General features: G+C 40.2%; 1 protein-coding gene across 8 annotated transcripts in view; it reads left to right on the top strand.

Annotated features, from left to right (window-relative positions):
* Positions 1–2,012: 2,012 nt before the first annotated feature.
* Positions 2,013–20,638, top strand: part of CNOT4 (CCR4-NOT transcription complex subunit 4) — a 78,699-nt gene continuing 60,073 nt past the window's right edge. For 3 of the 8 annotated variants that reach the window (XM_071732943.1, XM_071732939.1, XM_071732942.1), the window contains exon 1: positions 2,013–2,421. The gene's annotated coding sequence lies outside the window, so the exon portion shown is untranslated. The remainder of the gene's footprint in view (positions 2,422–20,638) is intronic. The other 5 variants (XM_071732937.1, XM_071732938.1, XM_071732936.1 and 2 more) reach the window with 2 other exon arrangements.

Raw genomic sequence — 20,638 nt, 5'->3', positions numbered from 1 at the left:
GATTAATATGTAGCTATATATATGAAGTATACATTACAGTTGAATATATATGCAGAGAAACATGCAATATCTCACACATATAGGTGTTTATATTCCACTGTATATTTTGTTTTCAAAAATAACATTGCATCTGTCAAGACTACTACCATAAACAGCATTTATTTTTGTGCACACCTGGGTCTTCCCTGCAGCCAGAAGTGGTAAAGTTAATTCACAGAGCTTTCCCATTGTGGATATATGTATATCCATATAAAATTTAATAGGCAGAAGGTAATGTCAGCTTGGTTTAGGAAAAAGGATAAGCTACGACAACACAAGGCACTTTACTGTTAGTGGAATGGGCATATTATATAAGACTGTACTAGTATTACACTTTACTCTAAAACACTAGAGAAGCAAAGCCTCATGCCACTAAACGAAACAGTTATGCCAGTGCATTTTGCAATGAACACCTCTTTCATATCAGTTGCTGAAATAAATAAAAATCTTCGACGGGTTTTGTAATGTCAAAAGTAAAATTTGTCATGGCAGGAAAATAGCTTGTGCACTGGAGGTTACTGATAATTAAACATCCAGGATAAGGCTGCCTGTTTGGAGAGAGCAAAGGATGGCAGTGTGGAGAGCCTCTGGTGAGCTAAAAAGGCACTGAGTGAAAGTGCTCGGTTTTGTCTGTTAGTTGAGGTGATGAGGTCCTTTGTGTGGCATGGGGATTACAGGAAAAGGGAGGGGTGAGTTAAGGTTCAGTTTTAAGAGAGTCCTGGGCCAAGGAGTCTGCGATGGAGAGAAGAGACAGAAGTAGTGTGGTTTGTGTGCATTTCTAACCATGGAGAGACCACAAATCCGGGGGAGAGAAATAAGTCTCGTTGAGAATTGAGAGGCAATTGCTTCTGTCAAAATCGCTGCCACAGGAGAGACGTTCCCGGGGAACAGAGAGGTGCTGGGTGGGTGCTGGAGGCTTCAGCCACCCAAAACTGGGCCTCGTGGGACAGCAGCACCAAGGTCGAGAAACCGGGGTAGGGGGGGCGGGTGGACGGACGACGGATGGGGTCTCCAAATTTGGCAGCTTTTAGCAGCGGATGTCCTTGTCAGTGAGCCCCCGTGGTAAGCCTGTGAGGATGGAGAATAGAAAATAGTAATAAAAAAAAAAAGTAAAATAAATAAATAAATAAATAATTAAAAAAAAAAGAGAGTTGGAGGGGTGGGGAGAAGAGGGGGTAAGGGAGGGGAAGGGGGAGGTGGCGCGGGGATCCCCTCCAGGATTGGGCTGTCCGGCTGCGGACGCGGTGCCCGCGGGAGAGGGCGGACGGGGGAGCGGAGCAGCGCGGGAGCCCCGTCCCGCTCTCCTGGTGTGTGAGGGAAAGAGCCGGACGGTGAGAAACCGCTGCCAGCGGGAATTTGCCGGGAGCCGCGTCCATTCCCCATCCAAGCGCCGTGAGGGCTGCTCTTCCCGACAGGACATCCTCCCCTCCCTCCCCTCCCCGGGAGTTACAGCCGGCAAAGTCTGAGGGGGAGGTAGGCGGGATCGCTGAGACCTGGCGAGGGGAAAAAAAAAAACAAAACAAAAAAAACCCACACCAAAACAAAGCAACAAACAAACTCAGAGCAGGGTCAGTCGGAAAGAGGCATGAATGGATGAATTAATAAATAAATAATAAATAAAACAACCCGGTATTTTAAACTTGCGGAGGTTTAACCGCCAGCAACAAGCGGCTAAAATTGCCTCGGGCTTACGGCCGGCTATCTCCGCAGAGAGGGGCGGTGGGGCGGCCGTGCTTGGGGAGAGGGGGGGAGGATGCCGGCACTTACGCGGGGGGGCAGCGGTGTCAGAAGGCACCGAACCCCCCCCCCTCCCGCCCGCCCCGGGTCGGGACCGCACAGCGACCTCCACCTCCCCCCCAAGCCGAGCCGGCGCTGCTGCCTACAAATCCCGTCATGCCCAGCGCCGTCGCGGGTCGTTTGTGTCACTGCCCGTCCTCCCCCCTCACCTCCTGCCGTTGCTCCCCTCCCACTGTCGGCGGCGCAAGCGCAGGGGAGGCGGCGTCCTGGGGAAGTCTCCCTAATGTAAGATGGTGGCCGGGCTGGCAGCGGAGCGCCCCGAGCTCGGAGATTACCCGTCTCTCGCGTAAAGGTCGTCGGAGCAGCCACCCAAGCGCCCAGACGGCCGCCGCCGCAAGTCCCGCCCCAGGAGCGTCGCTGCGGTTTTTTTTTTTCCTCCCTCCCCCCCCCGCCTCTCTTCTCTTTCCTCACCGCCTCTCGCCTTCCCTTCCCACCCTTCTCCTCCTTCTCCCCTCGCCTCCTTTCCCGCACGCTCGCTCACCCACCCACCAGTCCGCCCCCGCCGGCCCGGCCGCCGCCGCGCCGGGCAGCGTGAGGGAGAGCCGCGCACACGCACCGCGGGCCGGGCAGGGAGGAGGAAGGCGGGTGAGTGCGAGCTGAAGGCCGGACCAGGGAAGGAAGGAGGGAGGGAAGGAGAGGCGAGGAGGAGGGGGGCGGGGGGGTGGGAAGCCGGGCCGCTCAGGCTACGAGAGCGCCGAGGCTTCGCTGGGACGGTGCAGGCCTCAGCTCACTCCCCGGTGCCAGCCCCGGCGACGGGGGGGGGGACGCGCCGGGCCGCTGCCGTGCGCGGAGGGCACCGGGCCGTGTGGGGCGGGGGAGGAGGCGAGCGGGCGGCTCCTCCCCGGGGGGCTCCGGGGAAGGGGGCTTGCTCTGTGCCGCTGCCTGGGGGAAGCTTTATTTACTCCCTTCGTACCGCCCCGGCGTCGAGAGTCCTTGGGCCGGGCCGGCCCGCCGACCGGGACCGCGGAGGGACGGTGCCCCCGGCGCCGTTCGCTTTGGCTGGGGAGGCTGGCGCGGCCGGGCGCGGGGATTGCGGCGTGATTCACTTAAGATTTGCGTGGAAATTTCCTCTCTCCCCTTCTTCCTCCTCCTTGGAGCCAGGCTCCATTTGTTCCTGTGATCTGCACTTTTTTTTTTTTTTTTTTTTTTTTTTCTCCTTAGAGAGACAAACAGATGGTAAATGGCAGCCTCTGCTTGCTTTTTGGTGTTATTTTGGACGGTCCGTGTAACCTCTCGAGGTTTGTCTGTTAGTAGAATAACCGGTGTGTAACTTTCCGTCCCCTACTTGTAAAATACTAGGGGCTCTTTCCATTTTGTGCGTTAGCAGAAGCAAATGACAAGGCTGCGTATGGGCTCTCATCCTATTTCCAGCGACGGTCTTACAGCTCTACCTGCCAGTCTGAAAGCAACCTGCCCGTGCCTTCGTCTGTGCAGTAAAGGGGGAGGGAAAATACCCTAGATAACTATCTAGAAATGCTCTGTTACTGTACCTGGAAGGATTTAATTGTCCATGGCAGTATGTGCAGTATGGTGGTATCAAGTATGTAGTTCACAATTTTCTCTAGCATATATGTTAATGTAAGCAAAACTCAGCAGCTAGTTAGAGCTGGGGAAACTAGGCCTGCAGATGTTAGCTTACTCCGGCCCAAAAGTTGTAGAAGTTAATGTTGGCTGGTCACATGTTTACTGAGACTGTACAGATTTCCAACTCGCTGTGTTTTAACTGTCTGGTTTTGGTTTTAGTTTTAAAATGTCTCCACTTGGTCATCCCTGTATGTTGACTTCACGTTCTTATAAATGTAAGGACTGGCACTAACAGAAGAGAAACTCACACTAGAAGTTGAATATGTAGAAGAATGAAATTCTTTCTATGCCTTTTCTATCCCTGCTTTTAAAACAAAAGCAAAAAAAGAAAAAAAATATAGGCTTCTGAAGAGCTGATAATTAAATAGCTGTTTTACTTGAGAGGGAGAATTAGTTTCAGGTGGCCTACAAGTACTCAAATATTCTTGTACTTTCTTAGCATCTCTTCAATAATGTAGTGAACTAACACATGGCCTAGGATTCAGATATGTTATACCTTAGGCTTTTGGGTTTCTGTGGTAGAGTTTCCATTTCATAAACAAGATGAACACATGCAAGTGTTTAGAAATGCTTGGTGGTTGAACTTAGCTGAATTGCAAACAAAGTTCATTCTGGGAGAAAGGATTATTTTGGAAAGGGTGAATTACAGTGATAAAATGATCTCAGCTTTTAGCTTGTGTGTTTCTTCAGGTGCCTTTTTATTAGCTGATGGGTCTCAAAGGACCCTAAAAGTTTTTCGTTTTACAGAAAAAAGGTGGTAAGTGCATGTCAGGAACAGGACTATATTAATTTCTTGGTAACTTTTCTAAAGAAAGTTTAAGAAGAGCTATACAGTGCCCACTAAGTAAAAGGCTTGGGTTGAAGAAGTGGGTTGAGACAATATACACAAGTCTGTGGCTTATTTGTTTAATTAAAAATACTCATTATAAACAGTTGTCATTCATGGCTGCTGTTGAGGAAAGTTAGGATATTCTTTGCAAAGGAAATGTTTTGAAATTACTGTAACCATGATCTCAAGTATGGGACCTGAAGGCTTAACTGTGGCAACTATTTCTCTGAATTTTGCCTATCTCTTGGAGAGATTGTTTCAAATAGTGTTTTGTAAGCACAGGTAACTGCTAAGTGGCTGATCACAGATTGCATCTTGGGCACTGGACGATTAAATCCGTTGTTCTGGTAAGGTGAGGCTGATCTATAGACTTTACCACATGTTGGAAGGAAATTACTTATTCATCAAGACCGCTAGGACCGAGGTTCTTTTAAACTTTCACATGGTGAGTGGTGTCTTAGGATGTACAAACCACCTTTTGTTCCACTTGGAGTTATGTAGTATTGCAGAGATAACTTGAGTAAGTGCATGTGTGCAAGACTGCATAAATTACCTTGCTTTAAATGTGCTGCTGTGTATCTTTCTACCTGCTTTGCCCTTTTTCTCTTATTGGATGGAAGGAGCATGAGGAGTCAGAGCTCTATGAATTAAAAGAGCCTCCATCTTTCTGGTCCCCTGTCTTCTGCTTCTTGGAGAACAGTTAAAGCATATATTCCTCTCAGGAGATTGGTTAAAATTTGTTAGCATGTTAACAATGGTAAACACATACCAGACTTAGAAAATAAAGTATAGCAGCAAATGCTTTGGCATGGCTGAAGATGCTGCTCAGACCTGGTTCTTCCTGTAAGCAAATTGGGAGGGCTGTATAAGTATTTAGTAAAAAATATGAATATTACCTCTGTAAGTAAAACATGTCTGTGTTTTTGCATTACAGTGTTTGGATCAGTTAGGTGCATATTTTCTTAAACTGGTTTTGTTACGTCGTACCAGAAACTTCAATGATATTCTTGTTTTTTTCAGATGGCATTTTTCTTGTGCAAGCTTGAAGAGTGAATCCTCATTGTTTTCTTACTTCAGATTTGTATCAAAGATTCGACTAATTTATTGAACACTCAGGATACATGTTCTTGACTCTGGCTAGCTATTACTAGACTGTGTGCTGTAGCTCAAAGGAAAGAATTAGTGTTTAAAGTAGTGATGTACACATAATACTAAGATCAAGTAGGTTTTGTGGTTTGTTGTTTGGTGTGGGTTTTTTTCTTTTGTTTGTTTTCTTTCATTTCCCATGGCTGTTCTAGGAACATGACAGCTTCAAGATTTTTCTTATAAGGAGTCTATCATTTAAATGGAAAACCTATTACAGGTTTTCTCTAAATACATGTACAATGCTATGCATTCATAAACTATCTTACAAACATGCTTTGACAATTTTAGAAATCTTGCATACAAAACAATCAGGAGAGTACAAGTCAAGATAATGTATCCTGAAAGCTATGTACTGTTTTTATGATACAGCAGAATAGGTTAGTGTTAATTTCATAATGATTAATCAATAATTGTGTGTTTTTATTAGCTACTTAACTGGTTGCTGTTTTTTAAACTGGGCAAATGTGGGTTAGAGTCAGCATAAGAAGAATTTTTTATCTTTTACTCAGAACCAGAAACCAAGATGGATGTAAAATTCAAGCAAATACACTGCTGAACTTGGTGAAAAGGGCGATTAGCTATTAATTGAGACTTGTACCCTGAGCAGTGCTGTCTGCTTTAGATCAGGTGTAATTCCAGTGAAAAAAGGGAAAACTGGAAAACTTCAGGTCTCTGTGAGTGGCTTTCTAACATACTATGCTATGATCTCAGCATCATGTTGTTCTATCTTGATGCTGTCTGGAGAATAATAGATGCCTAATATGTAATTGCTTCTAACTGGCTGCAATAACTGTTATAAAGTAACTGTGCTTCTACTTGTCTTGGTTGTGAGATGAAGGTACCCTCTTGTATTGCAGATCTTCAGACTGTCCTCTTCTGACAGTCTTTTCACTCATCATAGATTACAATCCTTCTTTGCCAAAAGGTACCATAGCAATATCTTGTCTTTGATTGCAAGTATTAATTATTAGCACTAGGAGTTCATAGAATCATAGAGTTGTTAGGGTTGGAAGGGACCTTAAAGATTCTCTGGATCCAAATGCCCTGCCGTGGGCAGGGACACCTCCCACTAGATCAGATTGCTCAGTCTCATCCATTCTGGCCTTAAAAAACAATTTGAGGTGATGTTCTGTTATTTGAAAATGATGAAAAAAAATTGTTTAAAAAGAGATTGAGAGAGAATCTGTAAAAATTACAGTGCATCCCTTGCCCTGATGTTAAACTACTTCTAATGAAATATTCAAATTCTGAACAGAATCACAGGAGCTTTGCAGCAATGGCCAAAAAAATATGATAAGAGTAAGTGAGAGGGTTGTGTAGTTTTCAAGTAGTGGTTCATCCCTGGTTTTACATTGACACATTTTTAGGCCTTATTTGTGCAACCAAATCTTATGTTTTGGACTACTGTAATATCTACTAACTCTAATATCTACCTTGCTTAACAGAAAGGACATTTCACTTTTCCCAGCGTGGGTGTTCTTAAATGGTTTCTTCCATGTAAGATTTGATACAGGAAAGTAGTAACTAAAGAGGTAACAATTGTTCATTGCTTATTGCAGGACAAAATAACACTGCATAAGAAGACTTGTTACCAGCTTCCCAGATTAGTGCAATGGAATAATGAGAAACTGGGCAATTTGTTTCAGGAACTGAATTCAAAAGATGAGAATTACTTCAAAACAGGCTACATGTTCTGTTTTGGTTTAAAGTTTCCATTAGTAGTGTAGATTTATTGTAGATCCAGTTTGAATAGTGTATATTAATTTTAAATTGCAAGATCCATGGGCTGAGACAACTAGAGTGTGAAATACTGTACTTGACGTTGGAGTAATTTTACTACTTCTAAACCTGTCTCCTGTTACATATTAAAATAACTTACCATCTAAAAAACCAACCAACCAAAAACCACCAAAAAAACCCAACAAACAAAACAGAATTTGAGTAGGAAAATGGGAGGAAGTAATTCAGTTATATTTATAGGTGCTTTGGAACTGCCTACCTGAGGGAGTTTAAGCAATAAGTTTTGATGAAGGTAATGTCCCAGATAGGCAAGGATGTGGTGGCCATTGACTGGAGTTTGTTTTGAAGTACAGCCTAGTAACTTAAAAAATGAGGTGGGGATAAAGAAGTATGTAACAGTAATCACTAGATATGTGGAGAAATTGTTCAGCTACCTTTTTTTTTTTTTTTCTTTCCATACCTTCTTTCCACATACAATGAATAGGGATAGGTATCTGTAGCTGCAGCTGTGCCTGTCAGTTAAAGACTTAAAGCTTTTATATGATCTGTAGAAGTTACCTTGGGCTGTTGGACATTGCAAAAATAGAAACTATTTCCTCTCCTTGAATAGCTACAGCTTCATTACATGTGACTTCTTCCTTTTTCATTGAATGAAATCTAGAATTAGTCTTCAGCATCTCATTCATAAAAAATATCCTATGACAGCTCCTAAACCAGTATAAAATGGAAGACCAAAAATTATTAGGTCAGAATTAGTGTTTATAGGTCAATTTGCCAGGTAGTTAGTTTGAATGCATTTCCCCCAGTCATTGTGAACTGTGGGGACCCCTAAACTGTTGGAGTTGTGTTAAAAGCACTGGTCTGAGAGTCACATTAATCCAGTTTGTCTAGTGGCCTGATGTTACTGCCATTTATCATATAACTGATGCTTCTCTGAAGGAGCCTGCTTGCCTATTGCTTCTGTTGGTTGTTTAGCAAGTTGAATCCCTTTTCCTAAGAAGATAAGTATTCCTTCATCCTAGGAAACTTCAACCTAGGTTAAAGGTCAAGGAAGTTTTAATTTAGGAACCACATTTCAGAAATTATAGCTTCTTCCCATCTTTGAAAGCTTCTTTGCAGATCCTTTTATTTAGTAAAGCGTGCATTTAACACATTAATGTTGTGGTTTCACAGGTAGTGGCAGACTGGTGCTAGAACATCAGGTGGTTAATCTGAAACTAGAGGGTGATCACTTGTTTTTGCTTACATAACTGTTAGCCTATGTTGAATATATGGAAGAACAGCTGGGGAGTTTAGGGAAATACCAGCTCTTAACTCATGAAGCTGTCTTTTGCACATGGGTAGTGTCACAGGGCTGAATTAATTTTTATCTTTAGTATTTGTTACAGTTGTAAGCGTGCTTCGTGGTAAGACTTCTTATTTTCAACAGTGTAGTGGCTTTATTCTCTAATTGAGCCCATTTAGAGCCATTGATGTCTTAATTCTTTTGCTCCTCATTCAGATTTAACCTTGAGGCTCATAATTGCCTGGGGGTGGGGCAGTGTCATACCTTGTGTGAGACCATTGCTCTGGTTACTACTATATAAATACATAGCATGGTGAAACTTGGTAAGAACCAGCTGTGTTGTGTGACCATATGACTGACAGTTGTAAGAAAACAACGTACCTCAGGCAGAAACTGCTTGGAATTGGCTGTGTAGACAAGAGTTCCTTTTTCTGGAAAACCAGCAAACTGCTTTCAAGTTCTGTATTCAAAAAGAGAATACCATATAGCCATCTTTATAAGGAAGCCTGCAGTGTCATGGCTTTTATTTACTGAGCTTAGTATATAGAGTATAACTAAAGTGAATAATCAGGAAACAAGCACTTAGAAGTAAAATGCCTTTTTTTCTCTTCTGCTTATTAATACGAGTTACCATGAGTGTCTTAAAATTCTTTGCACATACATATATGCATATACATTAAACTATTGAGTAGAGGTGAAGCAACAAACAAATGTATTTGGTAGGAGGAGGTGTGAGAGGCAGGTTCCTTTTGGCATTTGCAGTGCTGTAGTCACCTGTTCTTAATAAATAAGCCACTTACTGGTAGAGAGGAGCAACCTGCTGCTCTTTCTGCTGTACTTGATGTGTACTGACTCTGAATATGTAGTGAAGGTTACTTCAATACAGGTGCAGTGCAGCATCTTTTGACAATACCGTTTGGTTGTGGGTTTTTTTGGGTTTTTTTGGGGGGGACGATGACTTAAAATGGACTTGAAAGATCCTAGTGTATGGAAGTACAAGAAAGGTGATGGATTCTGTGCTGTGTCATGGGTTTTGGGTACATTTTTTTGTTTTCTTTTGTTTTCTATTAATTATAAAGCCAGATATTAGAAATCATCCCTTCAGACAGAGCTGAGATTAGCATAAATGTTTCTGAGCCTCCTTAATATTCTTTTTTAAACTTAAGTGTGATAGCCAGTTTGCATGAGTTCTGGTTAGTTTGTTTCATGGGCTTAGGCTTCTCTGAAGGAACTGCATTTAGCTGCTCATAATCAGTAAAAGCTCAGAACTGTCTCTTTTTGTTAGTATTAAAAAGGCTACTGTAAAAAGGCACTGTAATTAAATTAAAAAGGCACTGTAAAAAAGGCACAGAACTTAAAGGATATGCAGGGCAGGTGCATTTTCAGTCAACTTGAACTTCTGTGCTTTTTATAGCATGTATTTGTCATAGTCTGACAGATTGTTTGGGATTTAATGCAGTGCTTTGTACATGTCAAATGACTCCTTAACTTCACCTATCTGAGTTAGTGCAGCTCCATATAGTTGAGGTTGCAGTAGAAGGAATTTATCTAAAATCAGTTCTATACATCTTACTTAAGTTTGTGGAAGATGATGTTCTGCTTTTGAGTGTTTTACTGGTGTATTTCTTTTAGAATACTAAATTAGTTTTCCTTTTCTACCCAGCCTTTAAAAAAATTACCTCAAACTGTTTCCCTACACTACTCTTTGTTGATGTCCGTTTTTTATTTTTTCCTTTAAAACAAATCTTTATATGTGGTTGTCTGTAGAATTTATTTACTACAGTATAAAGGTTATCTTCAGGCAGTTATATGTTCTGTTCCCCACTGAGATAAAGATACTGCCCTGAATGCAGGTCCTGGTCTTTCTCAACTTTGTTGTTTAGCAACAAACATGTATTTCCCTGAAAACTAGAAGCAGAAGGTGGTAGCTTGTGTACCACATATATGGGAGTGGGGCTTTATGATATGAAGGAATATTGCACATCATAAGCATAAGAAATAATACACAAGTATTTCCAACAGGGATGTGGAATGAGTGATAGATTCTTCCATCCTCTGCAGTTTCCTTTGCTTCTAGGTTAAATATTTGAACTGTGATTAGTTTTTCAAAATAAAATTCATTTTTTTCTAACACAGAACAGATGTCTGTAGTGATGCTGCAGCATACTTCGACCAGTTTTAGACTTCAGTATGTCAAAGTGGTTATACCTTGTTGACTTGTGAATCCTTAAGATTTTATAGTGCTTATCTCATTGGGCCTTTGCTCTTCACTTGAAGGCAGTGATGCAAGATTCTCATCTGGAGTCTTTAAACTCCTGTATTTAGGTATAAAAAATAGTATCTTCTGAATAATTGAAGGTTACCCCTAAATTCTGTGAAGGAATGGAGTTTAGTTCCTTACAATGTCATTTTTACCCTTGGGTAGTCTTGTGATTTAAGTTTCCACCTTTTTGCATAGATTTTAAAATTTATTACTCTTACTTCTGTCTAATAAAAGTTAACCATAATCAGTAATTTCTGAGTAATTTCTGTTGCCTAAAATACTTAGGCTTGTTGATCTGACCTCTGCTTTGTACTGATTTTTGTTATGATGGCAATCTTGTTAGCTAAGGAATGCTGAATTAAGTGTAATCTTCCACTTTCTAACAGGTATGTTTTATAGAACACTAGAATATCTGCTGAAGTAATAGACAGGGAATAGAGTGCTACATCTGAAGTGAATTTAACCCTGAAATTCCTAATGTTTCTCCTTGTCCTAGCAGTGCCTTTAGGGTAAGGTTCTGAAGTACAACCAAGAAAAAATTGAGCATGAGGGGGGAGATTTAGGTTCTTTCTTTGTTCTGTGTTTGTACGGTGGTGTGTTGTTTGTTTTGTTTTTTTGTTTCATTGATTTGTTCTGTTCTCTTCCCCACAAAGTAAGTTTCTGAGTGTCCCCTTTAGTAGCCAGCAACAATCCCCAAAGTGTGATTGAGTATAACTCTGTTGTAGACATTTATACTACTTTCTATTGACTCAGGTGTCTGTGAATCTTTCTGAAGCAGCATCCTGTCCTTGTGTGTCCCAAGCACACTGTTGTTTTCTGTACTTAACTTAGTTTAAAACATAGACTTGAGTCAGTATTTTTCTTCAGCCAATAGAACCCTTAGATCGCTGGGGTTTTTGATACTGCATTTTAATAAGATGTTCCTTGTTTTATTTATCTGTTTTCTAAACTGCTAAAGTTCAGGACTTTTTGTCTTGAATTATGTGTTACAGAATTCCACATTTCAGAGAAGCATCTCCCTTTTCCTTTTTATCATAAAATAAGAAATAAGCCAGAAGCCTATTTTCCACTTAATTCCTGATAGTGCCACAAATTTGGACCCAGGATGTGTGCTATATTTGCTATCAATTTTAACTTCCAGATACACTTAGAGTTTTTCAAAAGTGCACAAGCAACTAAAGCATTAGCCCCTGTGGCTAGTGGCTGCTAAGCCTGATGAAAACAGATTTCTTGATGTGTAAGTAACTCAGTATAGATGTTAGGCCCCTTTGAAGTAGAAATGGGCTTGTATATATTGAATTTCTAACTTTATAGTTTCACTGTACTATATGGATTTATACACTAGGATTGTTATGTTGTGCAACAGTAGTCTTTATGCTAGATAATTGTTTTAACTAAAATTTTGGTACCTAATATTGCAAATTCAGACTCCAGTTCTCTAGTTCAAGCATATTGTGTAATTCCTTTGTAGTTGTTAGATTTATTCCATTGGCTAAAGTTGACTTTCATTGACTGACAAGTCATGACATGGATTTTCCAGTAGTTAACAGTATTTGATGTTATTTACTACTTCACCAAAGAGTGAGTGGCTGTGTCTGAAGAGCTGATACTGTCCTGAACTGTCTTGCCCTTAGCCTTATAAATAACTTGGTAGGACAGGATGGAGGTTGGGAAAACTGATGCAGGAACTTTTGCTTGTAATTGCCTGTAGGACATTACACCTTAACCAGAAACTTCAGACATAGAAGTGATTGTGGCTTCTTTGTGAATGTCTTTACTTCTTTTTACAGCAGCTCTAAGTAATATGCTCTTATTTTCTTCCCTGATATTCATACTTGGAGATATTTTGATTTTCCCACCTCCCCACCCCCCCTTTTACATCTTCCTTTGTATCCAAGTGTGTGTGCGTCTGTGTATATATATATATATATATATATATATATATGTAATATATATATATATATGTATGTATGTATGTATAAGCCTGTAAAACTTCTGGTCTGTTCAGCAAAACTGTCATTTAATTCTGTGGGCTTTTTTAGATGTTCTTCCATAACTAATTCTATTCTAGAAGTAGAGCTATGGGCTGAACAGGAGACATTCTCACTTCATAGCTGAGGAATGTCTTATGGAGGGATTATAGTGAGCCTAGAAGGGGCAGCATGGAACTCATTTCAGCTTGTACTAGAAGAGCTTTGAGTATGAGGTCTTAGTTCTTGCAGTTGGATCTGAGGAGGTGCAGGGATGAAGATTAAAAGCCACTCTGAATCAAAACATTCACATTGTAATGGATGACTTCAAGTGCAGAAGATGCATAGGAGAAGTAAGAGTTTGCTAAAATTCCGCAGTTTGTTAGGGAAATGGCCTTTCAGCCTGCGGAAGAGAAGGCTTTGGGAAGCAGGGGGAACTAATGGTGAGTAACCCTCTAGTACCTATGGGCAAGCTATTGAGAATACTAAGCCAGGTTCTTTAAAACAGTGTGTGGAAGGCAGGCAAGAGACAGCAAGCATGCATTAAAGTAAGTGCATTTAAGAACATGTTTCACTATGGAGTGGGATGGTCACTGGGATGAGGTTCTGCAGGACCCACCCTTGGGTATTTTGATGCTCAGATGGATAAAGCCTTGAATAACCTAGACTGACCTGGCTTTGAGCAAGAGGTTGACTAGAGAACCCTAGAGATCCTTTCCAACCAGAGTTAATCGATGATTTGTACCAAAACACTGTAAAAATCCTCAGCTTCATTAATATAAAGTTGTCCATGTTAGAGCTTGAAATTAGGTATCACTAATGGGCCTGTATTCAAAGCCTTACGGTATGTACATAGTGTGGCTTCAGTGGAAATTCAAGAATGTTTTTCAACTTAGGTTTGCAACGCAGAAGACTGCTGAATCTTTTGCACAGTCAAATGATGTTTGTTTTTTTTAAGTTTGAGCTGCTTACTTAAGAATTCAGGGGTGATGTTCTTAGAGGTGGAAGAACTTTCTCATACCCTGTCCATGGTACTGCAGGTGCAGATGACCCTGCCACAGCAGTCCTCATGCTGAGAATATGTTGGAAAATGAGTGATTTAGTACTGAAGCTGGGGTAGGTTCTGTGTGTGGTGTGTTTTGTGTAGGTATTTTTCTTCCTCTCTCTCCTATAAGGTTTTTTTTGTTTGTTGTTTCTTCAGGCTGGATACTTTGTGATCACAGCCTCATGAATAGTGGCAGTGTATGTAGCTAAATGTTCATTTCTGTAGTTATGTCTCTGGGAAAAGCAGAAAAAGTGGGTTTTGTTTCTGCTGGCTAAAAAGCACATTTCATCGTAAGTAATTGAGAATAATTTTTGTAACTTGTCACTGCAAGTAGGCTGTAATCTGTCTTGTGGCAGAACTTAAAAATCTTGGTTTCCTAGTGATCAGCAGAATTATCAATGGAGTTCCAAATGAAAGATAAAATTAGACGTTGAACATTGGTATGCTGGTTCATAGCATCTGCAATATCTCTTGGGATAAAGTAGGCAATGAAGTAAATCTGATCCTAGCACCCAAAATTTACTTCATCTTTGCAGTGTGCCTCTGGATAGAGTAATTGACACTACTTAGTCTAGATTTTGCATGTATTCTTTCTTTAGTTTCGAAATGGTGTGGGGGAGTAACTAGAAAAGTGTTATACTAACCATTTATTTTGCTGATACCACTGTTAGGTGAAAGCAGAAGGACATGTAATTTTTTAGTACTTGAGTACGTGTGTTTCCCTTAGAAACAAAACACTGGACAATTCTCACTCTTGACTTGCAAGAGTTGTGATGGTTTAGTGAAACTTGCAGCCTAAAACTAATTAGGGACTGATGAACTGAGATAAGTGCTTGTAAACTATCCAGTACCTTTGTAGAATGCTGTAAAGGAAGAGAGTGTGTTTGAGAGAGCTATTTGCATGTCAAGTAGTTTTCAACTCTTTGTCTTATCAGTGAAACAAATTTAACAGGAGTGATATAAATAATCACAGAAGTGTACCCTAATTCTGGTATGCAGAATTAACTGGGATGCAAACATGGTTCATTCATCATGTTGCCCCTTTTTTTGGTTTCTCCACCCAACTGGTAGCTGAGTGTGGTATGGGCAACCTGGGGTACTGTGGGTACTGGGAACCTGGACTCCAGCTGACAGGTATAATAAGTTGCTTGGCTGCTGTGGTCACCACTAACCTTGAACTAGATGTAGGCACCAGCTAAAAGGTCAGACTTCTGAAATATTCAGTAACTACTGGTGAAGTAGTTCTCTGCAAACAATATAATTCTGGCAAGAAGAGCAGGTCCCCTATATAATTTATCAGTGAATTACATTTGGTACTTCAAGTGTTGCTAGATACATTGAAAATAAAATGTAAATAATATTTCATTTGTCCATCTGAAAACGTGAGTAATGTTTGAGTAAGATTTTTGAAGGGAAGTGGGGAGAAAGCTGCTTATAGCGTGTAAGCAATTCTGCATTGTAGTCCTTTTATAGGTAATTACTGTAAGAATCATTCTAAAAGACAAAATGTCTTTTAGAAGTTGAAAAAAGTTGAGAACCCTGTATGTTTTGTGTAGAGCAGTAAACTTGTATGCTTTTTCAGTTTAAACTTTTGTGAGTTAATGTAATTTTTTCTGTGCAAATGTGTTGTGATAAATTCTAGCAGTGCATGACTGCAGCTTCTCCTATAATACTTCTATTACATACCTGTATGTAATGGATTTTGACAGCTATACCCCAAATTTGTTTTGAAATGTGGAAAAAGTGCAAGTTTTGTAAATGTGCTTGAATAGGAAGTAAATATAGTTGGGGTGTTCAGCAACCACAATGCTGTCTGTTACAGATGCAATGTAATGACTGTATAATAGATACTTCAAGGTTTTTTTTTTGATCCCTTTTAAACTGATGCAAAATGCTTATTTTACTGCTCAAATAGAGTATGCTGAAGAGTCTATTTTTCTCTTTCCACCTTGTCTAAGGAAACTTTGGTGTAGTAGGTAATTTACTTTGGTTTTTGTTCTGAAAGTATCTTAAGGACTCCTACCCTCCCCACCTCTAAAGTGTAGTGGTTGGTTTTCCCTGCTATGCCATAATTTGTTAATAATTTTGGTTTTGAAATGACCATGCTTGCTCTTCGTGGAGAATAACATGTAAGTTGAGTATTAATGTTAATTCTTATGCACACCCTAAAGAACAATTTGTAAATTAATTCAACAAAACTTTCTTTAACTCTTATGAAAACTTGGGACATCAGAGCTTGAGATTCAGTGCTTAATACAGTAGAGCCCATTTATAACTTATATCAGTCAATAATAACAATTTTGGAAGTGTCAGGTGTTATCCTGTGCAAGGTGGGGGATACAGATGTGGCACCTTGTTGGATGCAGAGATAGTATCTTGTATTAGACCAGAATATCAGTTCATTATACATGTTGGTCTATGAAAAGATGCAATATCAGCCTACAAAACTTGTGGCTGCTTTGGGGTAGGATGAATGCAGGAGTGTATGTGAAGCACCAGGATGTGGCCTCTCCATCTCTGGCAGCCTGAGGTGTCCACAGAGCTGCACAGTGCTAGAAAGAAAAGTTTTCTTTCCTTCCATGCTCGCTCTCATCTTCTCTTGTGACTGTCTTTGAACCATGTCCTTCTGTTTAAGAAAATTTGCCACTGGCTCATGCTTTCCTTGGTATTGATATGTGTGTTCAGGTGTAACAAAGTAAATTCTCACTTTGTGTTGAAAACTATAATTCTGTGTAGTGCTATCTTATACTATTTTATATGCTTCCTATGATCTTAATCTAGAGAGAATATTCTGTGTGCTCTGGCATTATTAGTCGTATGCATAGCCATGTGTCTCAAGGACTTAAAAAACCCTTTGGCTATAGATGTCCCCTTAAAAGTGTTTAGAACATTTTTAAGCATTTCATTGAAATCATTTTCATATGGAAATTGAAAAACTAAACTGGAGTTTTCATTAAAAGATGATTTCTGGGAAGTAGTACTTAACCTTGGGGCTCCTTGCAGGGGATAAATAATGTGAATTCTGCATAATGTCAGTTTGGAGCTCTTGCCTTGTAGAGAAGATGGCTAAAGTGGCAGCTGCTGTAATCTGTAATCTTAAGGAATGGGGCTGTGGGAAGCCAGTCCCTGCTGCTCATGTCATTAGGCTGTCTTCCTCCTGGGAGAGGATGTTGCTTTTCTGTTACTCTCCAACTTTGGATTTCTTCTGCACTACCTACTCCACCCAGTGAGCATTTCCTTCCAGAGGGTCTGGGAATTTAGTTGCTGACGTTCCAGCAGCAGCAGGAATACTTTATCCCTTTCCAAAGGTTTGATTTTTGTATGTGAGCTGGGAATTTATCTAACTGATGTTCTAGCATAAATTTGGGAATGATGATGCAGTTAACACATGCATACATAACCAAGTTTTAATAAACAGATTGAAAGAAACTGTGGAAAAAAAAAAGAAACCACAAAACCAGAGGTGCTCTTTATTCCCGTGACTATTCATTGCTAGCTAACTACTGCTATGCTAATACTTGGTGGGCAATCTGAACTATCTGTCTTTCTTCATGTGTTACTTTATCAACTAAAACTCTACCATCTGATTTACCTGTCTGCACAATACTGATCAGAAGCCTTTTCTATTACAGTAGCTAAAGAGAACCTGCTTTGCAAAGACAAATGTCCCATCTTAAAAAGTGGATAAAATCTGTTTTACTGAGTCAGAGAAGCAAAGATACTTAAGTTGTGTTGTGGTTTGTACAGATTATTTAAGCCCTCTTCATTACAGTGTGAATCTGACCCTTATGCAGACAGGTAATAAAAGTGGGAATGTGTAGCCTGTTTCCTGTGAGGTGGCTGCAGCACTTGTCAGAAGATAGCCAGGGTGCCAGTTCCCTGAATAATATGACATTCCAAGTATTCAGGAAAGCTGCTCCTATAATTGTGGAGTTTGCTAGATAAATTTTGAGAAATGTTTTTTAAACCCAGAGATTAAGTCTTTGGTGTTGTGTCTTAGCATTATTTTGGAAGTGGACATGTCTATAAGACAGTGAAAACATTCCACTTAGTTGTAGGAACACTAATAAGGGTTTTCACAGTTGCTCTTTAAAACATTTAATTACTTTTTAGCACCTTGCAGATGAAGACTGAACTACACTGCCAAGTTGCTGTTATAGGTTCCTAATGACACCAACACAAAAGTCATAGTGCAATATGACCCACTGTGTTTTTTCTTTATTTCTGCACACACATTTGAAATGGAGCTTCTGTGGTCTTAATGTTAATCTTGGAAGACTTTCTCATCAAATTAAGCTTCTTGTTTAACTGTTCTCCTAAAGAAAACATAGCATGTCAGATAACAACATAGTTGTCTATCAACTCACACATTAAATAAAAAGAAAAAAGCACACATTTGTATTTCATTTTGGTTCATTATTACTTGGCTTCCTGATGCCAAGACCCTAGAAATTCTGTACACTGAAACAGTAGACTGAGTGGATTATTTTTCTTGTTGAATGCAACTGCTGAGCTCATTCATGTTTATTTGCATATTAATATTTCAAATACCATGATTATTTGGGTTATGTGGCTGTTTATAATAGCCATGTATGTGAACCATTTTCCTTTTAAAATTGGATTTGCAGATGATTTTTTTTCCTAAACCAAGTTTCTTTTTTGTTGTTGTTGTTTAGAATCGATTTTAAGATGTGTAAATAATGCTGTAGTTAAGCTCAAGACGCAAATATAAAGCTTACTAAGTGGACTTTCTTCATGAATAGAGACTGACGTTGTCAGAAGTGTTGTCATAAATGGTTGAGCTCTGAAAATTGCAGGGCAAAAAAAGAGATTGTAGCAAGGGAAAAGGATGTTGTGATGCTTTCTGGATTCTGTTCTCAGCTGTCTTGTATGAGAATCTGGACATGCGCACAACTCTGTCATCAGGAGCTGCTGTACTTGGCTTGGGGTGCCAAAAGAATAAGGAAATTATGGGTGCAGCTGCTTTTTGGTTCTGTCATACTTGAATTCAGGAATTACTGTTGGTTAAATGTCTGTGATCGATAATACAGATGATTTTAGCATTAGGCTTGTTTGGAGTGTACTGCTCATTCAGATTGCTGTTTAGTGCTAATGACTTTCAGAATAAAGCACCCAATGATTTTTTCTTAGAAAAGCAATTCCTGCAGCTTTTATTTTCTTGACAGCCTGCTTTGATATGTTTCTGCATGGATTCAGCTCCTCTGGAAGGAGTACTAGGGAGTGCCTCCTTGAGCCTATAAAGGCCTCTCCTGTGCCTAATGTCTTGAAAGAGAAAGGAGCATTCTGGTCAAAGACTTAGAATGGATTGCTGTACTAATGAAGAAACTGAGGTGTTCTTCCTTCATTTAGTCTTCTAGACCTACTACTTTGGGGCTTCTCTTCAATCTTGGTATCTGACTTTTATCTAGGAAGGACCACGCTGCTTCTGGCACTGTTCTGCAGTGAAGGCTTTGGTGGTTATCACTGTGCTGGCCATGCAGAGTCTGGCACTGGAACAGGCCACAATAAACAAAGCTTTTTGGTTGTCGCAGAGTGGAGGAACTTGGAGCGAATATAAGGGTACAGAAAAAAAAAAATCCTTTCCTAGTTTCAGATATGAACATCTATCTCTGGGAACAAACAAAAAACCCTTGCATTGTTACTAGTGGAAGACAGTTGTGTTACTTCTTGTGCTCCTTCTCACAGGGTGGAAAAGGGCAGTGATAATCAAGCCAAGGATTTTCTGAGAAGTTGTGCTGGCATACTAGTCTTTTAATTTTGGGGGGGTGGATGTGCTGTTTTTGTTTTTTTTTTTCCTACTTGCTTTTTTTTGATACTTCCATAGTCTTTAGTCATACTAGCTTGGATAGTGTGAAATCTTAATGCAGAAAATTACCTTCTGCAAAGGTGAATCTCAGCTTCCAGGGCAGACTCATTCAGCTTAATTTGTAGAAGGGCAAGAAGTATTTTAAAAGTGCATTCATATTTTGCTGAGAACATTCACCCTCCCTAAGTATATTTGCATCAGTCTCTAATGTAATTAAATAATGAGTTATACATTTTCCAGGAATGGAAAACCGAAGGGCAAGAGACATTGGTATGAGATTTCTTTTATAGTTTATAATTTTGCTTCAGTAGCAGCCCAGTCATTCAGTCACCATAGAGAATATGTTGTTAGAAGCAAATATTTTTTCTCCTTTGCTCCTGGAATCTTGTGCAATGCTATCTCAGGGAAAACCATTGTGTTTTCTTGTGAGTTGGAGTGTTAGTCATCTCAGCTTTGTTGTTAGCCCTCTGAATTCCCCTTCTGCGAGACAGGGCCTGTAGACATGGTGTCTCCTTTATGTCTAATGCAGTGATTGAGCACAATGGACCTTGTTTAGAAGTGAGGATTCTTCTGTAGAACAAACTGTGCAAGCAGTCTACAACTTAGGGTGATAACGCCTGAGTCCCAAGGTTTAATGTTACTATTTTATCATTGCACTGTGGGAAGGCAAGGAAACAGCCTCACTGGTGCAAGGTGACATTTGGCTGATGGGGCTAACAGCAGCCTCTTAAATGTTAAAACAATGTTTTTGTCAACAGGCTTCCCTTGTTGAGGAAATTCTGTGATACTTCTCTAGAGGATTTCCCTGTAAATGCAAGGTTTTGGAATGCACTGAATTAGTTCTCGGAGTTGTGGCTCTGGGTTGTGATTGGGTTTTGTTTTGTTTTGGTTTTTTTCCCAAGGAACTTATTTAGGCTTTTCTCAAATTCCTGTAGTATGCCCAGATTTGTAAAGACAATCAGGTGCTTTTGTGCTGGCTGTGTGAATGTCTTTCTTGAGACTTCTGATTCCTTGTTCCTGTTGCTGTTTGTTTGATCACCACCAGAAAAAGCGAAGCATTTCTTCAGTGTTCTTTGTGATACTGACCTCTCTGGGCTGCTTGCCCTTGCTGAG

Source organism: Heliangelus exortis, chromosome 1 (genome assembly GCF_036169615.1).
Source record: "Heliangelus exortis chromosome 1, bHelExo1.hap1, whole genome shotgun sequence".
Taxonomy (NCBI): domain Eukaryota; kingdom Metazoa; phylum Chordata; class Aves; order Apodiformes; family Trochilidae; genus Heliangelus; species Heliangelus exortis.
Note: the sequence above shows the minus strand (reverse complement) of the source record. Positions and strands in the feature narration are given on the sequence as shown.